Source organism: Alosa sapidissima, chromosome 12 (genome assembly GCF_018492685.1).
Source record: "Alosa sapidissima isolate fAloSap1 chromosome 12, fAloSap1.pri, whole genome shotgun sequence".
Lineage (NCBI taxonomy): Eukaryota > Metazoa > Chordata > Actinopteri > Clupeiformes > Clupeidae > Alosa > Alosa sapidissima.
Window position 1 is genome coordinate 22,994,206 of NC_055968.1, and position 24,443 is coordinate 23,018,648.

The 24,443-nt window shown below is 42.6% G+C and overlaps 1 long non-coding RNA gene and 10 other non-coding genes across 11 annotated transcripts; 1 reads left to right on the plus strand and 10 right to left on the minus strand.

The window, feature by feature from the left end:
* Window positions 1–367: 367 nt before the first annotated feature.
* LOC121678637 lies at window positions 368–486 on the minus strand. The gene has a single exon (XR_006021317.1). It is a non-coding gene; the product is annotated as a 5S ribosomal RNA (ribosomal RNA).
* A 347-nt stretch (window positions 487–833) lies between these two features.
* Window positions 834–952, minus strand: LOC121678638. The gene has a single exon (XR_006021318.1). It is a non-coding gene; the product is annotated as a 5S ribosomal RNA (ribosomal RNA).
* A 2,437-nt stretch (window positions 953–3,389) lies between these two features.
* LOC121678639 lies at window positions 3,390–3,508 on the minus strand. Its single transcript, XR_006021319.1, has one exon. It is a non-coding gene; the product is annotated as a 5S ribosomal RNA (ribosomal RNA).
* A 347-nt stretch (window positions 3,509–3,855) lies between these two features.
* LOC121678640 lies at window positions 3,856–3,974 on the minus strand. Its single transcript, XR_006021320.1, has one exon. It is a non-coding gene; the product is annotated as a 5S ribosomal RNA (ribosomal RNA).
* A 2,437-nt stretch (window positions 3,975–6,411) lies between these two features.
* LOC121678641 lies at window positions 6,412–6,530 on the minus strand. Its single transcript, XR_006021321.1, has one exon. It is a non-coding gene; the product is annotated as a 5S ribosomal RNA (ribosomal RNA).
* Window positions 6,531–6,877: 347 nt separating this feature from the next.
* Window positions 6,878–6,996, minus strand: LOC121678642. The gene has a single exon (XR_006021322.1). It is a non-coding gene; the product is annotated as a 5S ribosomal RNA (ribosomal RNA).
* A 2,437-nt stretch (window positions 6,997–9,433) lies between these two features.
* On the minus strand, window positions 9,434–9,552 carry LOC121678643. The gene has a single exon (XR_006021323.1). It is a non-coding gene; the product is annotated as a 5S ribosomal RNA (ribosomal RNA).
* A 347-nt stretch (window positions 9,553–9,899) lies between these two features.
* LOC121678645 lies at window positions 9,900–10,018 on the minus strand. The gene has a single exon (XR_006021325.1). It is a non-coding gene; the product is annotated as a 5S ribosomal RNA (ribosomal RNA).
* Window positions 10,019–12,455: 2,437 nt separating this feature from the next.
* Window positions 12,456–12,574, minus strand: LOC121678646. The gene has a single exon (XR_006021326.1). It is a non-coding gene; the product is annotated as a 5S ribosomal RNA (ribosomal RNA).
* A 347-nt stretch (window positions 12,575–12,921) lies between these two features.
* Window positions 12,922–13,040, minus strand: LOC121678647. Its single transcript, XR_006021327.1, has one exon. It is a non-coding gene; the product is annotated as a 5S ribosomal RNA (ribosomal RNA).
* Window positions 13,041–14,403: 1,363 nt separating this feature from the next.
* On the plus strand, window positions 14,404–24,045 carry LOC121678315. Its single transcript, XR_006021207.1, has 6 exons — window positions 14,404–15,222; window positions 22,753–22,790; window positions 22,911–22,967; window positions 23,319–23,418; window positions 23,770–23,837; window positions 23,959–24,045. It is a non-coding gene; the product is annotated as an uncharacterized LOC121678315 (long non-coding RNA).
* The last annotated feature ends 398 nt before the right edge of the window (window positions 24,046–24,443 follow it).

Consider the following 24,443-nt stretch of genomic DNA (forward strand, 5'->3'; position numbering starts at 1 on the left):
AGCGCGGCGCTCCCCCCAGCGACGGAGACGCGAATGAGCACTTCTCCTTGGCGCACGGCTTATATATAGGCCTGATACGTAATAGGAGACGCACGTCAATCGAATGCTGCGTCTAAATTGACAAGACATTATGCAGTAGCAACTGTTGTCAAGCAAACCTCCATGAAGTACACTGATATCAGCTTATCAAATATCAATTCACACTGCGCGCAAAACCGGGAACTTTGTTTTTTTCAAACGGAGGAAGCAAAAAGTCAAGGGGGTAGAAAAAGCGCTGGGCGACCAAATGTGTGAAGGAAGGTAGGGAGCAGGCACGCACAGTCAGACGGCCTAAAAAAAATCAGTTGCACTGGCTGAAGGTGAGAAAAGCTTACGGCACCTGGTATTCCCAGGCGGTCTCCCATCCAAGTACTAACCAGGCCCGACGCTGCTTAGCTTCCGAGATCGGACGAGATCGGGCGTGTTCAGCGTGGTATGGCCGTAAGCGAGAGTTACCGGTCAAAGTAGCCTACTTAAAGCCCCTTCAACCCGGCTAGGAGTCACACGCGTGTTACCCGCCTGCCTCTCAGCCCCGAGAACGCCAAGCCAGCTGTTGACAGTCAACTCGTCCTTTTTCCCCCCCCAACCGGTTGCTCGCTTATACATTGTTTTAGAAAATACGTATGCATTTTGACTTGTTTATTTATTTTATGTTTTTGCAAACACAGGAAGCAAACAGTCAAGGGGTAGAAAAATCGCCGGGCAGCCAAAGGTGAACGGAGCAGGCACGCACAGAAAGACAGTCTAAAAAAAATAAATAAAAAGAAACGGTTGCACTGGCTGAAGTTGGGAAAAGCTTACGGCACCTGGTATTCCCAGGCGGTCTCCCATCCAAGTACTAACCAGGCCCGACGCTGCTTAGCTTCCGAGATCGGACGAGATCGGGCGTGTTCAGCGTGGTATGGCCGTAAGCGAAAGCTACCGGTCAAAATAGCCTACTTAAAGCTCCTCCCGCGTGTTACCCGTCTGCCTCTCAGCCCCGAGAGCGCCAGGCCAGCCGATAGAACACTATAACGACGGAAAGCATGGCAGCTCCAGCGACGTGAATGAGCACTTCTCCTTGGCGCACGGCTTATAGACCTGATACGTAACAGCACACACACGTCAATCGAGTGCTGAGTCTAAGTTGACAACATATTATGCAGTAGCAACTGCTGATGAGCAAAACTCCATGAAGTACACTGATATTAGCTTATCAAACATCGATTGACACTGCGCGTAAAAACAGGATCTTTGGTGATTCGCTTTACTTGGAGATCCTGCAACGAGTAGGCTAACTTGTGAGATGTTCAGAACAATATTATACAACTTGTGATGTCGACAGGAATGCAGACTATGTGTTCAATAATCAGACGGTGTGAGAGAAAAAAAAAAAAAAAAGTTTCATTGTAAGATGGCTTGCAGATTGTGTGCTTTGAGACCCCTGAAGATTTTCTCGTATAGGACGAAATCGGTCGAGGAAACAAATGACAACAATCCTGGATGCGCTTTCTTCTATGCTGTCTACACTTTAATCAGTCGTGGGCTAGACTGAAACAATCAAAAGCACCGACCGGAACGCAGCGGAACCTAAAGAGTGGGCCAGGACATTGGACAGCATCATCCCTTTGCAGCTCTTGGGCGAACCGCTGCCTGACATTACACCGCGGGCTTGTAGCCTACGTCGGATATACAGTGGATTTACAGGCACCCATTTTCATCTTCTTCAAAACATAACGGAGGGGATTGAACACAGCAAGACAAGAATTCTACTAGAAGGTGAAAACTACAGGGACATGGAAAACCAAGCACACAGTTGCTGCTCAACAACAATCTAAACTTTCCCGATGAAAACAAGCATTAAGCTTCACAAAAAAAAAAAAATGTAAACTGAAGAATACAAGAAAAGCCTATTCAAACTTTGTAACATTTACAATAACTCTTCTTTGTTTTTCCTACAAGCCATTGGTATTGAAAGAAGCATTTGTTTGACCAACGGCACGTATACTTTACTCACAGTTCAACTTGTATTAGGTATAATATACGTTTTATTTACATAGTACCTTTCATACACAGAATGCATCTCAAAGTGCTTTACGTTTGGAGCATTTAACACAATAATGGAGAAAAAGGAAAATAATTAAAAAAAAAAAAATAATACAAATAAACAAACCGATAAATAAAACATCAGATATTTAGAATAAAGTAAAGACGAGAATTCAGAGGATGGTAAGGAGATAGATACAATAGCCTAGTAAAACCAGTGCAGTGAATCAGGAAGACCCTGTAAATATCAGCAGTCGAATGTAAAATAATGTGAAGAAATAGGCTACAAGATAACATGAGTTAACATAAAGCTCTCATATACAGGTATTTTTTTCAGGTCGGGAAAAATGATCTCTGATTAAGACGCCAGATTTGTTTAGATTCTCAACAGATTCTAAAGGTGACACAGCATGGCAAAAACCACTTGGTGTACACCAAGTGAAACTACCACAAGTAAGCTTAACTAAAATAGATGTTAGAAAATATCATTAGAGTAAAAAGCTTTTTTTTTTTTTTTTTTTTTAAAAAGGGAAAAAAAAAGATGAAACACAAAGCACAAAGTAAAAACAAAAAAACAAAAGTGCTGCTTTTAAGCAGAGTGAAAACATTTGGGCGACGTTTCGCTGGAGAGAACGGCCCTAATTTACAATTCATGAAATATCAGCTTCATTTCAGAAAGCCTCTCCATATAAACAAGTTACACTTAGCCGACGGGATGCGGAGGCTCCGAGTTAGGTCTGTCTGGCCAGTTAGGAAGGCGCATACAGCTCGCTCGTGTGTGGTGAACGCTAGATACTAGGCTACAGCAAGACAGGCGTTTCACGGGTCCAATTTGCTTTAACTACTGGACGGAAAAAGACACAATTACCTGCTCCAACTGTAGTTCTCGCCTTATGAAATAGGGTCACTGGTGGACAATGATCCATACATGTCCAGAAATATAACACTAACGACTGAAAGCGCGGCGCTCCCCCCAGCGACGGAGACGCGAATGAGCACTTCTCCTTGGCGCACGGCTTATATATAGGCCTGATACGTAATAGGAGACGCACGTCAATCGAATGCTGCGTCTAAACTGACAAGACATTATGCAGTAGCAACTGTTGTCAAGCAAACCTCCATGAAGTACACTGATATCAGCTTATCAAATATCAATTCACACTGCGCGCAAAACCGGGAACTTTGTTTTTTTCAAACGGAGGAAGCAAAAAGTCAAGGGGGTAGAAAAAGCGCTGGGCGACCAAATGTGTGAAGGAAGGTAGGGAGCAGGCACGCACAGTCAGACGGCCTAAAAAAAATCAGTTGCACTGGCTGAAGGTGAGAAAAGCTTACGGCACCTGGTATTCCCAGGCGGTCTCCCATCCAAGTACTAACCAGGCCCGACGCTGCTTAGCTTCCGAGATCGGACGAGATCGGGCGTGTTCAGCGTGGTATGGCCGTAAGCGAGAGTTACCGGTCAAAGTAGCCTACTTAAAGCCCCTTCAACCCGGCTAGGAGTCACACGCGTGTTACCCGCCTGCCTCTCAGCCCCGAGAACGCCAAGCCAGCTGTTGACAGTCAACTCGTCCTTTTTCCCCCCCCAACCGGTTGCTCGCTTATACATTGTTTTAGAAAATACGTATGCATTTTGACTTGTTTATTTATTTTATGTTTTTGCAAACACAGGAAGCAAACAGTCAAGGGGTAGAAAAATCGCCGGGCAGCCAAAGGTGAACGGAGCAGGCACGCACAGAAAGACAGTCTAAAAAAAATAAATAAAAAGAAACGGTTGCACTGGCTGAAGTTGGGAAAAGCTTACGGCACCTGGTATTCCCAGGCGGTCTCCCATCCAAGTACTAACCAGGCCCGACGCTGCTTAGCTTCCGAGATCGGACGAGATCGGGCGTGTTCAGCGTGGTATGGCCGTAAGCGAAAGCTACCGGTCAAAATAGCCTACTTAAAGCTCCTCCCGCGTGTTACCCGTCTGCCTCTCAGCCCCGAGAGCGCCAGGCCAGCCGATAGAACACTATAACGACGGAAAGCATGGCAGCTCCAGCGACGTGAATGAGCACTTCTCCTTGGCGCACGGCTTATAGACCTGATACGTAACAGCACACACACGTCAATCGAGTGCTGAGTCTAAGTTGACAACATATTATGCAGTAGCAACTGCTGATGAGCAAAACTCCATGAAGTACACTGATATTAGCTTATCAAACATCGATTGACACTGCGCGTAAAAACAGGATCTTTGGTGATTCGCTTTACTTGGAGATCCTGCAACGAGTAGGCTAACTTGTGAGATGTTCAGAACAATATTATACAACTTGTGATGTCGACAGGAATGCAGACTATGTGTTCAATAATCAGACGGTGTGAGAGAAAAAAAAAAAAAAAAGTTTCATTGTAAGATGGCTTGCAGATTGTGTGCTTTGAGACCCCTGAAGATTTTCTCGTATAGGACGAAATCGGTCGAGGAAACAAATGACAACAATCCTGGATGCGCTTTCTTCTATGCTGTCTACACTTTAATCAGTCGTGGGCTAGACTGAAACAATCAAAAGCACCGACCGGAACGCAGCGGAACCTAAAGAGTGGGCCAGGACATTGGACAGCATCATCCCTTTGCAGCTCTTGGGCGAACCGCTGCCTGACATTACACCGCGGGCTTGTAGCCTACGTCGGATATACAGTGGATTTACAGGCACCCATTTTCATCTTCTTCAAAACATAACGGAGGGGATTGAACACAGCAAGACAAGAATTCTACTAGAAGGTGAAAACTACAGGGACATGGAAAACCAAGCACACAGTTGCTGCTCAACAACAATCTAAACTTTCCCGATGAAAACAAGCATTAAGCTTCACAAAAAAAAAAAAATGTAAACTGAAGAATACAAGAAAAGCCTATTCAAACTTTGTAACATTTACAATAACTCTTCTTAGTTTTTCCTACAAGCCATTGGTATTGAAAGAAGCATTTGTTTGACCAACGGCACGTATACTTTACTCACAGTTCAACTTGTATTAGGTATAATATACGTTTTATTTACATAGTACCTTTCATACACAGAATGCATCTCAAAGTGCTTTACGTTTGGAGCATTTAACACAATAATGGAGAAAAAGGAAAATAATAAAAAAAAAAAAAAAAATACAAATAAACAAACCGATAAATAAAACATCAGATATTTAGAATAAAGTAAAGACGAGAATTCAGAGGATGGTAAGGAGATAGATACAATAGCCTAGTAAAACCAGTGCAGTGAATCAGGAAGACCCTGTAAATATCAGCAGTCGAATGTAAAATAATGTGAAGAAATAGGCTACAAGATAACATGAGTTAACATAAAGCTCTCATATACAGGTATTTTTTTCAGGTCGGGAAAAATGATCTCTGATTAAGACGCCAGATTTGTTTAGATTCTCAACAGATTCTAAAGGTGACACAGCATGGCAAAAACCACTTGGTGTACACCAAGTGAAACTACCACAAGTAAGCTTAACTAAAATAGATGTTAGAAAATATCATTAGAGTAAAAAGCTTTTTTTTTTTTTTTTTTTTTAAAAAGGGAAAAAAAAAGATGAAACACAAAGCACAAAGTAAAAACAAAAAAACAAAAGTGCTGCTTTTAAGCAGAGTGAAAACATTTGGGCGACGTTTCGCTGGAGAGAACGGCCCTAATTTACAATTCATGAAATATCAGCTTCATTTCAGAAAGCCTCTCCATATAAACAAGTTACACTTAGCCGACGGGATGCGGAGGCTCCGAGTTAGGTCTGTCTGGCCAGTTAGGAAGGCGCATACAGCTCGCTCGTGTGTGGTGAACGCTAGATACTAGGCTACAGCAAGACAGGCGTTTCACGGGTCCAATTTGCTTTAACTACTGGACGGAAAAAGACACAATTACCTGCTCCAACTGTAGTTCTCGCCTTATGAAATAGGGTCACTGGTGGACAATGATCCATACATGTCCAGAAATATAACACTAACGACTGAAAGCGCGGCGCTCCCCCCAGCGACGGAGACGCGAATGAGCACTTCTCCTTGGCGCACGGCTTATATATAGGCCTGATACGTAATAGGAGACGCACGTCAATCGAATGCTGCGTCTAAATTGACAAGACATTATGCAGTAGCAACTGTTGTCAAGCAAACCTCCATGAAGTACACTGATATCAGCTTATCAAATATCAATTCACACTGCGCGCAAAACCGGGAACTTTGTTTTTTTCAAACGGAGGAAGCAAAAAGTCAAGGGGGTAGAAAAAGCGCTGGGCGACCAAATGTGTGAAGGAAGGTAGGGAGCAGGCACGCACAGTCAGACGGCCTAAAAAAAATCAGTTGCACTGGCTGAAGGTGAGAAAAGCTTACGGCACCTGGTATTCCCAGGCGGTCTCCCATCCAAGTACTAACCAGGCCCGACGCTGCTTAGCTTCCGAGATCGGACGAGATCGGGCGTGTTCAGCGTGGTATGGCCGTAAGCGAGAGTTACCGGTCAAAGTAGCCTACTTAAAGCCCCTTCAACCCGGCTAGGAGTCACACGCGTGTTACCCGCCTGCCTCTCAGCCCCGAGAACGCCAAGCCAGCTGTTGACAGTCAACTCGTCCTTTTCCCCCCCCCAACCGGTTGCTCGCTTATACATTGTTTTAGAAAATACGTATGCATTTTGACTTGTTTATTTATTTTATGTTTTTGCAAACACAGGAAGCAAACAGTCAAGGGGTAGAAAAATCGCCGGGCAGCCAAAGGTGAACGGAGCAGGCACGCACAGAAAGACAGTCTAAAAAAAATAAATAAAAAGAAACGGTTGCACTGGCTGAAGTTGGGAAAAGCTTACGGCACCTGGTATTCCCAGGCGGTCTCCCATCCAAGTACTAACCAGGCCCGACGCTGCTTAGCTTCCGAGATCGGACGAGATCGGGCGTGTTCAGCGTGGTATGGCCGTAAGCGAAAGCTACCGGTCAAAATAGCCTACTTAAAGCTCCTCCCGCGTGTTACCCGTCTGCCTCTCAGCCCCGAGAGCGCCAGGCCAGCCGATAGAACACTATAACGACGGAAAGCATGGCAGCTCCAGCGACGTGAATGAGCACTTCTCCTTGGCGCACGGCTTATAGACCTGATACGTAACAGCACACACACGTCAATCGAGTGCTGAGTCTAAGTTGACAACATATTATGCAGTAGCAACTGCTGATGAGCAAAACTCCATGAAGTACACTGATATTAGCTTATCAAACATCGATTGACACTGCGCGTAAAAACAGGATCTTTGGTGATTCGCTTTACTTGGAGATCCTGCAACGAGTAGGCTAACTTGTGAGATGTTCAGAACAATATTATACAACTTGTGATGTCGACAGGAATGCAGACTATGTGTTCAATAATCAGACGGTGTGAGAGAAAAAAAAAAAAAAAAGTTTCATTGTAAGATGGCTTGCAGATTGTGTGCTTTGAGACCCCTGAAGATTTTCTCGTATAGGACGAAATCGGTCGAGGAAACAAATGACAACAATCCTGGATGCGCTTTCTTCTATGCTGTCTACACTTTAATCAGTCGTGGGCTAGACTGAAACAATCAAAAGCACCGACCGGAACGCAGCGGAACCTAAAGAGTGGGCCAGGACATTGGACAGCATCATCCCTTTGCAGCTCTTGGGCGAACCGCTGCCTGACATTACACCGCGGGCTTGTAGCCTACGTCGGATATACAGTGGATTTACAGGCACCCATTTTCATCTTCTTCAAAACATAACGGAGGGGATTGAACACAGCAAGACAAGAATTCTACTAGAAGGTGAAAACTACAGGGACATGGAAAACCAAGCACACAGTTGCTGCTCAACAACAATCTAAACTTTCCCGATGAAAACAAGCATTAAGCTTCACAAAAAAAAAAAAATGTAAACTGAAGAATACAAGAAAAGCCTATTCAAACTTTGTAACATTTACAATAACTCTTCTTAGTTTTTCCTACAAGCCATTGGTATTGAAAGAAGCATTTGTTTGACCAACGGCACGTATACTTTACTCACAGTTCAACTTGTATTAGGTATAATATACGTTTTATTTACATAGTACCTTTCATACACAGAATGCATCTCAAAGTGCTTTACGTTTGGAGCATTTAACACAATAATGGAGAAAAAGGAAAATAATAAAAAAAAAAAAAAAAATACAAATAAACAAACCGATAAATAAAACATCAGATATTTAGAATAAAGTAAAGACGAGAATTCAGAGGATGGTAAGGAGATAGATACAATAGCCTAGTAAAACCAGTGCAGTGAATCAGGAAGACCCTGTAAATATCAGCAGTCGAATGTAAAATAATGTGAAGAAATAGGCTACAAGATAACATGAGTTAACATAAAGCTCTCATATACAGGTATTTTTTTCAGGTCGGGAAAAATGATCTCTGATTAAGACGCCAGATTTGTTTAGATTCTCAACAGATTCTAAAGGTGACACAGCATGGCAAAAACCACTTGGTGTACACCAAGTGAAACTACCACAAGTAAGCTTAACTAAAATAGATGTTAGAAAATATCATTAGAGTAAAAAGCTTTTTTTTTTTTTTTTTTTTTAAAAAGGGAAAAAAAAAGATGAAACACAAAGCACAAAGTAAAAACAAAAAAACAAAAGTGCTGCTTTTAAGCAGAGTGAAAACATTTGGGCGACGTTTCGCTGGAGAGAACGGCCCTAATTTACAATTCATGAAATATCAGCTTCATTTCAGAAAGCCTCTCCATATAAACAAGTTACACTTAGCCGACGGGATGCGGAGGCTCCGAGTTAGGTCTGTCTGGCCAGTTAGGAAGGCGCATACAGCTCGCTCGTGTGTGGTGAACGCTAGATACTAGGCTACAGCAAGACAGGCGTTTCACGGGTCCAATTTGCTTTAACTACTGGACGGAAAAAGACACAATTACCTGCTCCAACTGTAGTTCTCGCCTTATGAAATAGGGTCACTGGTGGACAATGATCCATACATGTCCAGAAATATAACACTAACGACTGAAAGCGCGGCGCTCCCCCCAGCGACGGAGACGCGAATGAGCACTTCTCCTTGGCGCACGGCTTATATATAGGCCTGATACGTAATAGGAGACGCACGTCAATCGAATGCTGCGTCTAAATTGACAAGACATTATGCAGTAGCAACTGTTGTCAAGCAAACCTCCATGAAGTACACTGATATCAGCTTATCAAATATCAATTCACACTGCGCGCAAAACCGGGAACTTTGTTTTTTTCAAACGGAGGAAGCAAAAAGTCAAGGGGGTAGAAAAAGCGCTGGGCGACCAAATGTGTGAAGGAAGGTAGGGAGCAGGCACGCACAGTCAGACGGCCTAAAAAAAATCAGTTGCACTGGCTGAAGGTGAGAAAAGCTTACGGCACCTGGTATTCCCAGGCGGTCTCCCATCCAAGTACTAACCAGGCCCGACGCTGCTTAGCTTCCGAGATCGGACGAGATCGGGCGTGTTCAGCGTGGTATGGCCGTAAGCGAGAGTTACCGGTCAAAGTAGCCTACTTAAAGCCCCTTCAACCCGGCTAGGAGTCACACGCGTGTTACCCGCCTGCCTCTCAGCCCCGAGAACGCCAAGCCAGCTGTTGACAGTCAACTCGTCCTTTTTCCCCCCCCAACCGGTTGCTCGCTTATACATTGTTTTAGAAAATACGTATGCATTTTGACTTGTTTATTTATTTTATGTTTTTGCAAACACAGGAAGCAAACAGTCAAGGGGTAGAAAAATCGCCGGGCAGCCAAAGGTGAACGGAGCAGGCACGCACAGAAAGACAGTCTAAAAAAAATAAATAAAAAGAAACGGTTGCACTGGCTGAAGTTGGGAAAAGCTTACGGCACCTGGTATTCCCAGGCGGTCTCCCATCCAAGTACTAACCAGGCCCGACGCTGCTTAGCTTCCGAGATCGGACGAGATCGGGCGTGTTCAGCGTGGTATGGCCGTAAGCGAAAGCTACCGGTCAAAATAGCCTACTTAAAGCTCCTCCCGCGTGTTACCCGTCTGCCTCTCAGCCCCGAGAGCGCCAGGCCAGCCGATAGAACACTATAACGACGGAAAGCATGGCAGCTCCAGCGACGTGAATGAGCACTTCTCCTTGGCGCACGGCTTATAGACCTGATACGTAACAGCACACACACGTCAATCGAGTGCTGAGTCTAAGTTGACAACATATTATGCAGTAGCAACTGCTGATGAGCAAAACTCCATGAAGTACACTGATATTAGCTTATCAAACATCGATTGACACTGCGCGTAAAAACAGGATCTTTGGTGATTCGCTTTACTTGGAGATCCTGCAACGAGTAGGCTAACTTGTGAGATGTTCAGAACAATATTATACAACTTGTGATGTCGACAGGAATGCAGACTATGTGTTCAATAATCAGACGGTGTGAGAGAAAAAAAAAAAAAAAAGTTTCATTGTAAGATGGCTTGCAGATTGTGTGCTTTGAGACCCCTGAAGATTTTCTCGTATAGGACGAAATCGGTCGAGGAAACAAATGACAACAATCCTGGATGCGCTTTCTTCTATGCTGTCTACACTTTAATCAGTCGTGGGCTAGACTGAAACAATCAAAAGCACCGACCGGAACGCAGCGGAACCTAAAGAGTGGGCCAGGACATTGGACAGCATCATCCCTTTGCAGCTCTTGGGCGAACCGCTGCCTGACATTACACCGCGGGCTTGTAGCCTACGTCGGATATACAGTGGATTTACAGGCACCCATTTTCATCTTCTTCAAAACATAACGGAGGGGATTGAACACAGCAAGACAAGAATTCTACTAGAAGGTGAAAACTACAGGGACATGGAAAACCAAGCACACAGTTGCTGCTCAACAACAATCTAAACTTTCCCGATGAAAACAAGCATTAAGCTTCACAAAAAAAAAAAAATGTAAACTGAAGAATACAAGAAAAGCCTATTCAAACTTTGTAACATTTACAATAACTCTTCTTAGTTTTTCCTACAAGCCATTGGTATTGAAAGAAGCATTTGTTTGACCAACGGCACGTATACTTTACTCACAGTTCAACTTGTATTAGGTATAATATACGTTTTATTTACATAGTACCTTTCATACACAGAATGCATCTCAAAGTGCTTTACGTTTGGAGCATTTAACACAATAATGGAGAAAAAGGAAAATAATAAAAAAAAAAAAAAAAATACAAATAAACAAACCGATAAATAAAACATCAGATATTTAGAATAAAGTAAAGACGAGAATTCAGAGGATGGTAAGGAGATAGATACAATAGCCTAGTAAAACCAGTGCAGTGAATCAGGAAGACCCTGTAAATATCAGCAGTCGAATGTAAAATAATGTGAAGAAATAGGCTACAAGATAACATGAGTTAACATAAAGCTCTCATATACAGGTATTTTTTTCAGGTCGGGAAAAATGATCTCTGATTAAGACGCCAGATTTGTTTAGATTCTCAACAGATTCTAAAGGTGACACAGCATGGCAAAAACCACTTGGTGTACACCAAGTGAAACTACCACAAGTAAGCTTAACTAAAATAGATGTTAGAAAATATCATTAGAGTAAAAAGCTTTTTTTTTTTTTTTTTTTTTAAAAAGGGAAAAAAAAAGATGAAACACAAAGCACAAAGTAAAAACAAAAAAACAAAAGTGCTGCTTTTAAGCAGAGTGAAAACATTTGGGCGACGTTTCGCTGGAGAGAACGGCCCTAATTTACAATTCATGAAATATCAGCTTCATTTCAGAAAGCCTCTCCATATAAACAAGTTACACTTAGCCGACGGGATGCGGAGGCTCCGAGTTAGGTCTGTCTGGCCAGTTAGGAAGGCGCATACAGCTCGCTCGTGTGTGGTGAACGCTAGATACTAGGCTACAGCAAGACAGGCGTTTCACGGGTCCAATTTGCTTTAACTACTGGACGGAAAAAGACACAATTACCTGCTCCAACTGTAGTTCTCGCCTTATGAAATAGGGTCACTGGTGGACAATGATCCATACATGTCCAGAAATATAACACTAACGACTGAAAGCGCGGCGCTCCCCCCAGCGACGGAGACGCGAATGAGCACTTCTCCTTGGCGCACGGCTTATATATAGGCCTGATACGTAATAGGAGACGCACGTCAATCGAATGCTGCGTCTAAATTGACAAGACATTATGCAGTAGCAACTGTTGTCAAGCAAACCTCCATGAAGTACACTGATATCAGCTTATCAAATATCAATTCACACTGCGCGCAAAACCGGGAACTTTGTTTTTTTCAAACGGAGGAAGCAAAAAGTCAAGGGGGTAGAAAAAGCGCTGGGCGACCAAATGTGTGAAGGAAGGTAGGGAGCAGGCACGCACAGTCAGACGGCCTAAAAAAAATCAGTTGCACTGGCTGAAGGTGAGAAAAGCTTACGGCACCTGGTATTCCCAGGCGGTCTCCCATCCAAGTACTAACCAGGCCCGACGCTGCTTAGCTTCCGAGATCGGACGAGATCGGGCGTGTTCAGCGTGGTATGGCCGTAAGCGAGAGTTACCGGTCAAAGTAGCCTACTTAAAGCCCCTTCAACCCGGCTAGGAGTCACACGCGTGTTACCCGCCTGCCTCTCAGCCCCGAGAACGCCAAGCCAGCTGTTGACAGTCAACTCGTCCTTTTTCCCCCCCCAACCGGTTGCTCGCTTATACATTGTTTTAGAAAATACGTATGCATTTTGACTTGTTTATTTATTTTATGTTTTTGCAAACACAGGAAGCAAACAGTCAAGGGGTAGAAAAATCGCCGGGCAGCCAAAGGTGAACGGAGCAGGCACGCACAGAAAGACAGTCTAAAAAAAATAAATAAAAAGAAACGGTTGCACTGGCTGAAGTTGGGAAAAGCTTACGGCACCTGGTATTCCCAGGCGGTCTCCCATCCAAGTACTAACCAGGCCCGACGCTGCTTAGCTTCCGAGATCGGACGAGATCGGGCGTGTTCAGCGTGGTATGGCCGTAAGCGAAAGCTACCGGTCAAAATAGCCTACTTAAAGCTCCTCCCGCGTGTTACCCGTCTGCCTCTCAGCCCCGAGAGCGCCAGGCCAGCCGATAGAACACTATAACGACGGAAAGCATGGCAGCTCCAGCGACGTGAATGAGCACTTCTCCTTGGCGCACGGCTTATAGACCTGATACGTAACAGCACACACACGTCAATCGAGTGCTGAGTCTAAGTTGACAACATATTATGCAGTAGCAACTGCTGATGAGCAAAACTCCATGAAGTACACTGATATTAGCTTATCAAACATCGATTGACACTGCGCGTAAAAACAGGATCTTTGGTGATTCGCTTTACTTGGAGATCCTGCAACGAGTAGGCTAACTTGTGAGATGTTCAGAACAATATTATACAACTTGTGATGTCGACAGGAATGCAGACTATGTGTTCAATAATCAGACGGTGTGAGAGAAAAAAAAAAAAAAAAGTTTCATTGTAAGATGGCTTGCAGATTGTGTGCTTTGAGACCCCTGAAGATTTTCTCGTATAGGACGAAATCGGTCGAGGAAACAAATGACAACAATCCTGGATGCGCTTTCTTCTATGCTGTCTACACTTTAATCAGTCGTGGGCTAGACTGAAACAATCAAAAGCACCGACCGGAACGCAGCGGAACCCTCTCTGGTTTTACGCTGTAGCCCAAGTCAATGACAGATAACGTGAGGACGAGCACATAGGCTACAAATAATTTCGGTAGAGTTTGCAATTGCAAATCTATGTGTTAAGACGAACGTTTTCTGTTGTTTAGGTTTTGTTAGGCAACATAAATTAACACATTTTGGTCTCTTTATTGTCTTAATTATGACCGCCGCGCAGCGAAGCGAAGGTCATATAGGTTTAGTCAGATTATTATTTATTTTTTTTCGCATGTCCAAATTTCGGTCAAGGATTCCCGGGACACTGAAAGACATTAGACGAATGTCGAAACTTGGTGGGCATGTAACCCCATATGGATAGCATGGAACCATCGTTTTTCGTTTTGATCTGTAGCCCCCCCCCACCCCCACCCCCCGCTGGACTGCACCCCCGAAAGGAGGGTAGGGCAGACACAGTTTTCTGTGAATATCTCGAGAACCGTAAGGTTTAGGAGGACTTTTTTTTGTATGTTGATCTCAAGGGGCCATGTCAACCCATTCCATAACCACTCATTTCATGTATAGCGCCACCTAGTTAAACACAAAAAAGTAAAAATGAGGTGTTCTCAGGTATCTGTGACCTAACATAGTCAAAACTGCACAAAATTGGAAGTGTAGGATCATTATGACACCCTCTGAATGCACACCAAGTTTCGTGGAATTCCGTTCATGGGGGGCCACACAATAAATGAATTTATGTTACTGTAAGCACCTGTAAAATTGATGTTTTTCAGTATGCTTAATATGCCTTTTGTTTCTGTATGAATTTACTCCATGTACCAGAATGCTTTGTAATTTACTTGTTTCTGTTATTTCCAACATTCTATACATGTGCACCAATCAACTGTCTTTGTTTGTTTTGCTTTTATTTGAATTGTTTAAGCAGCCAATCATTATCTGTTATTTGTTTATGCCCGTGAAATTGCGGTGAAACTGAAGGTTCCATCACCTCAGTGAGGAGAAGGCTCGTGAGTTCCAGTCTGCCTGGAGTAAAGAGGTCACTGTTTCTCCTGCTCCGCCTGTCAGTGCTGGTTCGTGGAGACTTAGAGGTGCTTTTATGTACCCCGGCCCACGAACGGTGAACTGTGCGAGTGGGTCACGTTCATTGTGATCAGTTTGGAGTGGACTGGCTTCGTGTCTCTCGTCGGGTTGTTGTTCAACTTGAGCTTACTGTTTTGCTAGTGCTACAGGTCGTTAGCTACTAGCTACTCTAGCTCTTGTTGCAGTTTTTCTTCAGAGACGAACTCGTTTATACCTCCGGTGCTGGACCCACCGGAGCTACCCGACCCTCTGAAGGACGACTGTTACCTCCGGTGCTGGGCCCACCGGAGCTATACCTCCCTCAGGACGACTGCTTCTCCGCTGGTGCTGAGCCCACCGGAGGACAAACCGCCCTGCTACTGCTGGTGTCGCTGCTACGTTGGCTAGCTCAAGGCAGCTGCTTGCCTCCCGTCTGCGCCTGGACAACGGTCGTCGGTTTGGCTGAGTGGAGTGAAACTGTTCGTTCGTGAGTACACTTACACTGACACACACACACTCGGATCGCCGAGCGACCGGCGAGTCGGACGGGCATTGTAGCGGTTGCTACCCTGCCTTCAGCTCATAGAGCTGACTTCAGTGCACCAACGAGCTCCAACAGAAAGCGCTTGAGGGTGATATCTGCTCATTGTATATTGTCTCAAACATGATTGTTTTCTCTGTGTTAATGTTACTGTTTACACGGTGAATTATTGTCTGTGTATATTGTATTGTTGGTTGTCTTTCATACTGGTAACTGTTAGCTAACTTAGCTTTAATGTTAAGCTGTAGCAGCTAAGTTAGGTTCCCTTCAGAGTGAATTGTTCACTCGCAAGTCTGCTGGTCAGGGTTCTGTGCTAGCTGCTATCACTTTTATTTCTTATTGAAGCTATTTACTAAATAAATGTTTGATTATTATATTTCATTATTTCCAGGGTGTATTGGCAATCCCCTTTAACTGCATTCACCACTAGTCTGATTATTATTTTCACATTGATTATTTAAATTCTAGGCATTCTATCAAAGCAAGATTGAGAGCGCCACTGACAGTAGAAAACTTTTTTCTACTTTCAAATCTCTTCTCAATCCTCCACCACCACCATCAACTACTTCACTGTCAGCAAATGACTTTGCAACATTTTTCACTGAAAAAGTTGCTAAAATAAGTGCTCAGTTTGATGCTCCTATAAGGAGGGCTTTGCCTTGTGTTAGTATGACCGCATCATTTGACTCTTTCTCTCCTCTTGATGAGGAAGCAGTCTCTCAATTGCTTCAGCGATGTCGTCCAACAACATGCCCATTAGATCCTGTCCCGTCCACTCTTCTACAGTCTATCTCACCCGCTGTTCTACCAGCAGTCACACATGTATTTAATGCTTCACTCAGTTCTGGAATAGTTCCTTATTCTTTTAAACAGGCTAGGGTTACACCTCTGCTAAAGAAAAGTACACTTAATCCAACTGAGGTGAAGAACTACTGACCTGTCTCCCTTCTTCCTTTCTTGTCAAAGGTTTTGGAGAAAGTGGTCTTCAAGCAAGTTTGTGACTTTCTTCATCAGAATAATCTACTAGACCCTATGCAGTCTGGTTTCAAGAGTGGTCATTCTACTGAAACTGCTCTTCTGTCTGTGACTGAAGCATTGAGAGTAGCTAAGTCCTCTGCTCAGTCATCAGTATTAATTCTACTAGATTTATCTGCAGCCTTTGATACTGTTAACCATGACATTCTCCTATCTATACTATCTGAACTGGGAATTTCTGGAAAAGCTCTTGACTGGTTTGAATCTTACCTTAAAGGGCGTTCTTTCAACGTGTCTTGGCAGGGACAGGTATCTAAGTCTCATGACCTCACCACAGGTGTGCCTCAGGGATCAGTATTAGGACCCTTGCTTTTCTCTATTTACACCACTTCCTTAGGTGATACCATTCGCTCCCATGGATTTGACTATCACTGTTATGCAGACGACACTCAACTTTACCTGTCTTTCCCACCTGATGACTCTAGTGTTTCCCACCGGATTTCTGCATGCCTTAAGGATATTTCAGCCTGGATGAAAGATCGGCACATTCAGCTTAATCTCTCAAAAACAGAGTTTTTGGTGTTTCCAGCTAAAACAGCTATTCCCCAACAGATTAACATCCAGCTTGACTCAACTTCACTGACCCCAACTAGATCGGCACGAAACTTGGGCGTTGTAATTGATGACCGACTTAACTTCTCTGAGCATATAGCTTCTATTGCAAAATCATATCGGTTTATGCTTTACAACATTAGGAAGATCAGACCTTATCTGACACAAGATTCCACACAACTTCTTGTTCAGGCCATGGTCATCTCTAAGCTGGACTATTGTAATTCACTATTAGCTGGCTTACCCGCTTGTGTAACAAGATCATTACAGCTGATTCAAAATGCTGGAGCACGCCTGGTCTTCAATCAGCCAAAGAGGACACATGTAACTCCTCTCCTAGTTACTCTCCATTGGCTCCCTATAGTAGCCAGAATTAAATTTAAATCTCTCACTTTGGCCTATAGGACACTAACTAGATCTGCTCCTAGTTATTTTAATTCAATAATCAAGCCTTACATCCCCAACCGCCCACTGCGGTCTTCTGGTGAGCGTATGTTGTGTCGACCAGTCATGAAAACTGGGTCTAATTCCAGACTCTTTTCTTCAGTGGTTCCATGTTGGTGGAATGAACTGCCCAGTGCTCTCCGTTCCTGTGGTAGTTTTGGGTCGTTTAAGAGGGGTCTAAAGACATTCCTATTCAACATATACTTAGTTGTTTAAGCGCTTATGTGTTATGGTTTATATAATGTTGTTTTATTTTAATTGGGCTGTTAATTAATTTGACATTATTGTTTATTATTGATATTCTCCTTAATGTAGTCTTAGCATGTCATTGTTTTTATATTATTGATTGAATTGACATTATTGTTTTATTATTGCCTTTCCCCTTTTTTACATTGCTTTTTATTAGGCTATTGCTTGAATTGATATTATTGTGTACTATAACTATTCTCCTTACTATATTTGACCTACATTTTAATCTGTTCCCTGTTCATTTGTAAATATTATTATGTTGTTTTGTATTTATGTGTCGCTTTGGACAAAGGCGTCTGCTAAATCCATAACCATAACCATTAAATTCTGTAGGAATACACTATACACGAGCTATACGGTAAGTGTAGTATTTGCAGTGGAGGCACCGCGCTATTTAATTTAATTTATTGTCTGTAATTGTTAGCCTACTGGTATTCAGGAATCTCAGCCTGCTCACCATTCCACCGCTGAGACCTTCAGGATCCTGTTTGCGCCATTTAATTAATTGTTTTATGTATTGTAACTAGTGCCTGTGCACACACCCGTTAAGAAGGGGTTACATTACTATACACCAACTGGCCTGTAGGTGGCCGGAGACAGTTTTCTGTGAATATCTCGAGAACCGTAGGGCCTAGGAGGTCCACCTTTTTTTTGTATGTTGGTCTTAAGGGGGAATGTCAACCCATCCCATTACCACTTATTTCATGTATAGCGCCACCTAGTTAAAAATTAAAAAGCAAAAAATTAGGTGTTTTCATCACAATATCTCTGGCTGACATGGTCAAAACTGCACGAAATTGAAAGTGTAAGATCATTATGACACCCTCCGAATGCATGCCAAGTTTTGTGAACTTTTGTTCATGGGGGGCCTTACAATAAAATAATTTATGTCTACATTTAGTGACCCTACACCAACAAGGATTCCCGGGACACTGAAAGACCGGGGTACACTAAATTTGGTGGGCATGTAACCCCACATGGATAGCATGGAACCATCGTTTTTCGTTTTGATCTGTGGCCCCCCCGCTGTAATGGACCCCCCGAAAGGAGGGTAGGGCAGACACAGTTTTCTGTGAATATCTTGAGAACCGTAGGGCCTAGGATGACCAATTTTTTCCGTATGTTTGCCAGGGGTCATGTTAACCCATTCCATGTGCACACATGTGCATAAACAGATACACACGCACACACATACATTCACAGTAATCATACGTATGACACATACTCACACAGTAGACATATGTACGCATGCATGCACATGCACAAACACACATACGCAGGCAAACACACAAGCACGCACACACACACACACACACCCACACACATAAACATACACGTGTACACGCACACATGCACACAATTCAAGAATTTCTCAGAATTATGAACAGGCAAGATGGGGGATGGGGTTGTATAAAATGAATTTTACATGTGAAATCTATGAACTAACCATGTTTTGGTACTTGTTGTCTAGCAGATACCAGTGAGAATTGAGTGTGGATAATGCAATTTAGTGAGACAGTTAGAATCATATAGGCCTTTCAGCGTGATTTATTTTTGTGGAAAAAATGTGCTGGACTGGGCTGCGGTCGTATTTTGTACCGCTCTGCGGTACATCTAGTTGTATATTGATTTGCAGCACAAGTCAAATTTCATTCAACATGTGCGTGTAAATTTTTTTATAATTAAGTGTTCCACGTGCGCTAAAAAGTCAGTGCAACTTTTTTTTTTTCGAACGGACGGAATATGGTTACATACTGTAATATGCTTATTAACGGGATAAGGAAGACGCAGATCTGTTCCAGAGTCACTGTTTATTGTATTTAATGACATAACATTGCTATAGCTTTGTAATAGGTTTTGATGAAAGTGGCATAGCTTCTCTGCTATACTAACTATTCGACCGTGATAATCTATTTACCAAATGGGGGTTAGGAAAACCACACGATAAATTCCGTGCATCAAAGCAGACTGAAACATTCATGTCTAGCAGTATTCATGCACGCCAGCTGTTTACTGTCTTTAAGCACCAGGGGCCTCATGTACAAAGCTTGCGTACGCACAAAAATGCTGCGTACGCCATTTCTCACGCTCACGTCCGGATGTACGAAGACTGACTTGAACGTGAGAATGTGCGGTCCTCCACGCAAACTTCATGTCTGGCGTACGCACATTTCTAATGTGTATCGTCAGTTGGCGACACTTAGAGGCAATGCAGCGCAACACCATTATATGATCGCGAGTCTAGACCTTTATTTGCACAGTATATTGTGAAACGTGGGTTATTAAAAATGATAACACTTCGAAAATAGGCCTATGTTTCTAAATTTGGACATGCAACATGCGCAAATTCTACTAAGTTATGCAACAACCTATCTATGATGACAACTGTAGACTTATTAGAGGATAAGAATTAAAAGGGAATGTGAAACATAGCCTACACAGCCCCGATATTTGGTTACGCGATTGTTGATGACTCGTTATCAAACATTTCAGATTCTGAAGAGCTTTCCACAAAACCTGTGATAAATGGGGTCGGCTTCACGCATTTGCCCATGCCTTAACATTTGCCGAGTGTTTTCCCTTCATATCTCCGATAGTTTTCATTTTAAAAGAAATACATATGGGACAGGATCATGCATGTGAATAGAAAGGCTGACTAATAAGTGCGAATATAAGATATTTCCCTGATTGACTGCATGGCTACTTTGACTTTCCTTGAGTAAGCATTTGCATTATTGTCACACTTGTGTGCAAATATAGGGATATGATCCAGAAATCGTAATGTTGTGGCGAGGTGGCCTGGATCAACTGAGTTCATTCCATTCGGGTGCACGATGCGTGGTACTTGGACACGATTTATTTAATGATTTTTTAATAAATGCAGTTATGTTGTCATGGTCCAAATGCATTCAACCCAGTTATGCGAACCCTGTCACCTACTTGCAGACTGACCAATAATTCTGCCACGGTCTCAGCCACTACTGTTTTTGTTTTGTTATTAATTAATTACAGATGATAAAGACATAAGATTCTTGCCATTTCGTCAGATAAGCACTTCTACCTCGTATTCGCTGGAAATCAACTTTTTTATTCATTTGATGATTTCAATTATTAAACTTTGCAAATTGCAACAGGTTTGAGTATGAATGGATTCACAGATGAGTTTTCATTGTTATTAATATTGCGGGATAGGCCATTTTGTCTTCGCAGAGGTCTGCACTCTCGAATGTCCTTCTAGTTAGCATATTAAAAAGAGTGTGAGAGAGGGTGGAGTGTAATGCTCGTGCATGTACGCTTAATTTCACGTTAATTGTGATGTACAAAGAAAAGCTGCGTGGAATGCTGCGTACGCACAGTTTCATACATCAGGATTTTTTTGTGCGTACGCTACTTTTCAGGTTTGCTCGTACGCAATGTTTTAGTATGAAATCCACGCAAGTCTTTGTACATGAGGCCCCAGGTGCGTCTGTCTTCTCAATTCTCAAACAGCAGAATGCTTAAATGCTATATTAAGCTACAAGTAGGCCTAGGTCAATGTATAACATTAGCTTGGGATGTTTTTACAGTAGATAGATAGATAGATAGATAGATACTTTATTGATCCTCAAGGGGAAATTCAAGACAGTAAGCATTGGTAGTTGTGAAAGCAGCTAGCCTGGAAAATCCAGACCCTGATAATCTAGAAAGATTAAGGGTCTGGCAAAGAGCAATGTAATGGCCCAACTCGAGGGGCGGCAACAAGCATGCATTTAAAAATGTCACTGCACGCAATTGGATAACACTAGACCATGTTTACACTGAATGATTTCGGACTTCGACGCAATCGGATAACACTACGACCAATGTGTACTGTCCTCCAACATTGCAGCGCTATCTTCATCAGTTTAGCTGGTTCCCCGGAATGTTGGGGAAAAAGTAACATGCATCATTGCTCTTTGCCAGAGTGTCTCGCAGAGACAATTCCATTGTGCTCTCGCGAGAACTCTGGATTTCCAGGGTAGAAAGCAGCTGCATCCCTTCTAAATATCAAAATATGGAAATGCTAACATATCTTTTCTTTCTCCCTCAAAGTGCTTTGCTTAAAGGACAAGTTCGGTATTTTACACTTAAAGACCTGTTTTCAGATAGTTTATGATTAAATAGAACGTTTAAGATTGAAATTTGGACACATGCTGCTGTCCTGAGAATTTTCGGTTTCTGTGGTAGCGGCCCCCCTCCTCCACAACGCTGCATAGGTGCACTGGAACAATCCTTCCTAAAACACATTAAACTTTCGTTTACAAAGACGTGAAACTGACCGAGTGGTCAGGGGTGTTTACTGATATGCTCACACAAAAATCGCTGCAAAAGATTCTTTCCAACAGGTTTTATCGTAGTTTTTGTCCAACTCCATTGACTTGTATTGGATGTGCTGTGAGGTACGGTATTACTCCGCTGCCGGAAACGGATATGGAGTTGTTTGTATTCTTTCTGTAGTCTTATGCAGTCGCGGTATCGTAGGCTACTACGCTATCCAAATTATTGTCACGTCCAACCATGGCTAATGCTAAAATACCTTGGAACTTGCACAATGTGAATGATAGCCTACGTGAATCATTACGTTTTCATCATGAAAGTTCCACAGCCAAAAAAATAGTAAACGTACAAAATCATGTAGCCAAATTATTCATGTAAAAATGCAGACCGCAGAGACACAGTGATCAGTTTTCTGCAGATTCTCAACAGGTGTGCTCACATCCAACTCCAGAAATTCCAGCCACAACTTTAGCCTTTCTGGATCGTTGAAAGGAAGTCTGTGACAACTTTTTTTGCTATGAATTTTCCCGCAATTCGGAACTGCACAAAATCGCCTCATTTTTAGCTGTCTGTTGCAAAATGCTTCAAGACAGCGATCTTCTGCTTCTTCTGTGTATTCAATGAAATGCCAGTGGTTTGCTTGTAATTTGCAAGACGGTGTAAGGTGCATTATCGCTACCAACTGGTCTGGAGTGTCTATTATTCAAGCTCAAACTAAAGTTTAATGTGTTTTATGAAGGATTGTTCCAGTGCACCTATGCAGCGTTATGGGGGGGGGGGGGGCGCTACCACAGAAACCGAAAATTCTCAGGACAGCAGCATGTGTCCAAATTTCAATCTTAAACGTTCTATTTAATCATAAACTATCTGAAAACAGAACTTGTCCTTTAAATTTCTCAGCCCTCAGGCTCTTCCTAAGGATACCTCCACTGATGAAGGTAGAGTGAATTTCTCTCACTGAGCTGAGCTGTTAATGACCTTTTCCAATATGCTAACAGTGAAATGGTCAAACGTACTTCACAGGTAATTTCAGATTTTTTTTTCAATTATTTTCCCAGGTACACCATCAACTTCATCGTGCATTCATGAGGAAGAAGCTGACATTGGATTTTATGGTACGGTGGTGTTTCAAAATGTTCAAAACTAATGCACAGTATATGCAACAGCAGTATTTGCACTGTCAACATTTTTTATTTATATAAAGTGTGGGTGAACTTAAACTGTATGGCTATGCTGTAGGCTTTGCGTGCGGTGGGGGGGGAGGGGCCATGTCCATTTTGCTTGGGGCCCCCAAATTCCTTGAAACGGCCCTGTTCATAGCCCTTATTTGCCCCTTGTTTTAAGTATACACACACACACACGTATAATCGCATATAACATTATAATATGTGAGCATGTATTTGTGTCTGTAACTGTGGTTAGTTTATCCCCTCTTTTCATGTGTGTTTGTTGTTATGACTGTATAGAGGGCTCCTTCAACTGTCCAGGTCAAAGTCGGTCTGTCCTGATGGTACTACCTGCTACTTGATGATGTCTGGTATTCATCGCTGCTGCCTTCAACGTGGTGTAAGTGTTTGTGTTTTGAATGTATTGTATTGTATTTTTTTGCTACATGGTGAGGGCTATGGGGTATGTTATTGTGCATGCTCTAATTTGTTTGACATATGTGCTATGTAATGCAAATACAGAAACTAATCATGATTATTGCAGCTACTTAAAATAGTCTTGGATTTTGCAATTTAGCAATTTGTTTACCATTGTGTTGGTGGTAATGTGAGCAGTGTTCTAAATATCTGCCAAACTGATCATTATTTCAAATAATGATCATTGACTGATCATTATTTCAATAATTGTACAGCAACTCAAGTTATTGTACAGCATGCATAATTTGTATTAAATCCTATCTTTTATTGACAGAGCCCTCACAAATAAACTGATATCAAGAATTAACATAGTTGGTGATGGTGGCAGGGTGCCTTCAAAAGGTAATTACAATTTCTGTTTTATACACCTGATTAACTTACCTTACTTATTTTTTTAATGCTATGATTTTTATCTTAATCAACAATAACAAAATGTATGGCAATTGCTGTTTTATTTTTTTAGGTGCCATCCAGCAGTCCCAGGCTGGAGCCAGTGGCTGGTACTGCATGTCAGATGGGGGATGATAGGTGGTGTAAGCAAGAAGGCAAGTGCTATGATGATGATATCACACAGACATACTACTGCTCAGAAGTGTAGGGTTACTTTTAAATCTCCTCTTTATCAAAAGTGTATAAAGTGTATCCCAAACTTTATAATGGTGGTGTATAGGGGTGTAAAGATTAACCGATACGTATCGGTATCCGTTTTTAACGTGTAAGATACGGCTACATCGATACGTGAAGCCCCGTATAAAAAAGAAACTGAAATGAACCGGTTGTTATATCGATTTACTTGTTATGAATTGGTTAACAACCTTTTCTGCTCGCTCAGACTGTCAATTACGTTCCAAGCAGCGCGGGTACTGCAGTTCGTTTTTGGTTACATTCACTGCCCAAAGTTGTCAAATGACCTCATTACCCATACATCTACTGCAACTTAAAGGTGCG